Consider the following 3,172-nt stretch of genomic DNA (forward strand, 5'->3'; position numbering starts at 1 on the left):
ACCCAGAAAGAAGTTACTGGCTTTGGATCAGATGAGCTCCAATTGTTGCAGCATTTTGGGAAGTGAACCAATGTGGATGAAAAATCTTTCTGCCTGTCTCTCCTTCTCTCTATAAATCTGCCTTTCCAATAAAAATAAATAAATCTTTTTTTTTCTTTTCATTTCATTTTATGACACAGTTTCATAGGCTCTGGGATTCCCCATGCCCTCCCCCCATGTTGGATTCCTCCACATTGTTGCAGTAGTACAGTTTAATTTGTCATGATTCCTTCATTGCAAGCATGTATCGTGTATGCCTAGAGTCCAGCATCTTATTGTCCAGAAAAATTCAACAGTTTCTTTGGGCGGTCATCCCTGGTCTGAAAGTAGAGCTGGCAGAATATCATCCCCTCCAATGTAAAGCCACAACACAACATCAACAACAATAAAAATAAATAAATTCTTAAAAAAAAAAAAGAGGGCAAAGCACAGTAGCATAGAAGCTAATGTCCCCACCTTACATGCACCATGTGGGTGCCAGCTCGTGTCTCAGCTGCTCCATTTCCTCTCCAGCTCCCTGCTTGTGACCCGGGAAAGCAGTAGAGGACAGCCCCAAACCTTCAGATCCTACACCCACAGGGAAGACCCAGAGGAAGTTCCTGTCTCCTGGCGTCTGGCTTTGGATCAGCTCACCTCTGGCCATTGTGACCACTTGGGGAGTGAAGCAGCCGAAGAAAGATCTTTCTCTATGTCTCTCTCTCTCCTTCTCTGTAAATCTGACTTTTCAATTTTAAAAATCTTTAAAAAAAAAAAGAAAAGGAAGAAAGAAAGCGGGGGGGGGGGGGGAAGAAAACTAGCATTGGATAGGTGAGAACCTACCCATAAATATTAGAGGCTCCAAAATGTTAAACCAATCAAAACAGATGAATGAGGTTGGGTAGGGAGGTGGAGAAGAACATGCCGATTGCATAAAGATGGCTCTTGTCTTTCCCAGGGAGAAGTGCTGTTTTCTGGGCTAGGGAACAATGCAGCTCCTGGCCCCTGGATGAAGCTGGGCCAGCCCTGGCCATTGTAGGGAGTGAACTCATGGATGAAAGATTCATCTCTCTCTCTCTTTCTCTCCCTCTCCCTGTAGTCTGATTTTCAAATAAATACATAAATCTTTTAAAGAAAAAAATACAAAGAGAGCTGCTGCAGAGCTTTAAACAGGATGGTGACAAAATATTAACTCATGTTTGTTTTTTTTTTTTTTTTGAGATAAACTATTTCCATGAAGAAATATTTAGGAGTGAGGATTTGGTGCAGCAGGTAAGGGGACTGTTTGGAACCCCTGCATCACAGATCAGAGTGCTTGGTTTGAGTCCTGTCTTCATCGTTTCCGACACACTTTCCTGCTATTGCACATCCTGGGAGACAGCAGATTACAGGTTAAGTACTAGGATCCCTGACCCACAGGGGAGAGACCCACTCTGAGTTCCAGGCTCCTGGCTCTGGCCTGGCACAATGCCAGCTGTTGTGAGCATTTACGGAATGGATCAGAGAATAGCAGATTTCTGTCTCAAGTAAAACAAACAAACAAAAAATTAATAAAATGTTTACAAAGCATCTAAAGCTGTAAATTATTTATAAACATGTAAGTGAATATAAGTGAAGAATGATCATATATGTGTTTTGCTTGGCCTTTTTTGTTTAAATGTATTTTTGAATGTTTGTTACATAGGTGAGAGAACTGCAGACCCATATGGTCTCTGGATGCAGGGGAAGGGATGCAGGGGAAGGGATGCAGGGGAAGTGATGCAGGGGAAGGAGGGTGAGGGCAAAGATCCCACCCTTCCTCCTGTGACCACGGTAGTTGTAATGCACAGGTGAGGAGATGTGCCACTCCTTGCTACCAGATCATGTTAGCACTAGGGGACAGAGATGGTCCCCTGATTTCATCGCAGGAACCCTGATGGAGGCAAGAATGTTCCTTGAGTAATCACAATTGTTCTGAAATGGTGTTAAGCTTTGTTGTGCCAGGTTTTACACCACTTCAGTTTCATATCTTTAGTCTTAGATGCTAAGTGGACATTTGGTCTGTAGTGTTGTTCAGCCCACTTTTCTTTCCATGTTTTGGTGAGGCTCTCAAGGTCCTCTGTTGAATTACAGAGTCAGCTGTTCTTTCATGTGCATCCTTAAAAATATATATTTTATCTTATTTTTGTTGGAAAGGCAAATGTACAAAGAGGAGGAGAGACAGACAAGATCTTTCGTCCAATGGTTCACTCCCCAAGCAGTTGCAACGGCTCAAGCTGAGCCAGTCCAAAGCCAGACACCAGGAGCTCTTCCAGGTCTCCCACGTGGGTGCAGGATCCCAAGGCTTTGGGCTGTCCTTGACTGCTTTTCCTGGTCACAAGCAGGAAGCTGGATGGGAAGTGGGGTTGCTGGGATTAGAACCGGGGCCCATATGGGATCCCGGTGCATTCAAGGTGAGGACCTTAACTGCTACACTGTTGCACCAGGCCCCATGTGCATCCTTTTCTCTTGTCTTTTTTTATATGAAGTCAGCAATGGAGGTGTCCCAGGCCCACAACATGTGCTCTGAGGCTGTACCAGGATTGCTGGTGTGTTCCCTGAGGCTGAGGACCATGTGAAGTACACTCATCAGGTTGACTCCTAAGAGTCCTGCCTCGCATGTGCGCCAGTGCGGGATGGAGCCCAGCCCAGCCTGCCTCCCCACCCCATCCCTGTCCAACCCTATGCTAAAATGTAGAAGCAGGTGCTGCAGCCCAATCCGAAGACTCTTAAGGACCCCTCCCAGACCCGCCCCCAGAACTGGCTCTCAAGTGTGCCAGCAGGTGCTGTAGACCAGACCAGCCCAGCCAGTTCCTAGCTCTAGTAACCAACTGAATTGGTGGATTACACAGCCTTCTTATCTATGTCTGTTTTGGCTTGGTTTATTCACCTCCCACCAACCCCAACCACCTTCAATTCTTCAGTCTATGTTAACAACTAGGAATACATCCTCTATATTTTCCTCCCTGCCCACATAGCCACAGACATAGATCTCACATGTGAGCCATGCTTACAAAGGATTTGCCATTGTTTAATAAAAAAGATCTTATATCTACTCTGCACTCTTTCTCATCAATAATATAAAAGTTCTACCAGCTCAACTGTAATAGCTATGCTTTATTTTTTATAATGGCTACAT

Source organism: Ochotona curzoniae, unplaced genomic scaffold, assembly GCF_017591425.1.
Source record: "Ochotona curzoniae isolate NIBS_2020 unplaced genomic scaffold, NIBS_Ocur_1.0 scaffold_1037, whole genome shotgun sequence".
Lineage (NCBI taxonomy): Eukaryota > Metazoa > Chordata > Mammalia > Lagomorpha > Ochotonidae > Ochotona > Ochotona curzoniae.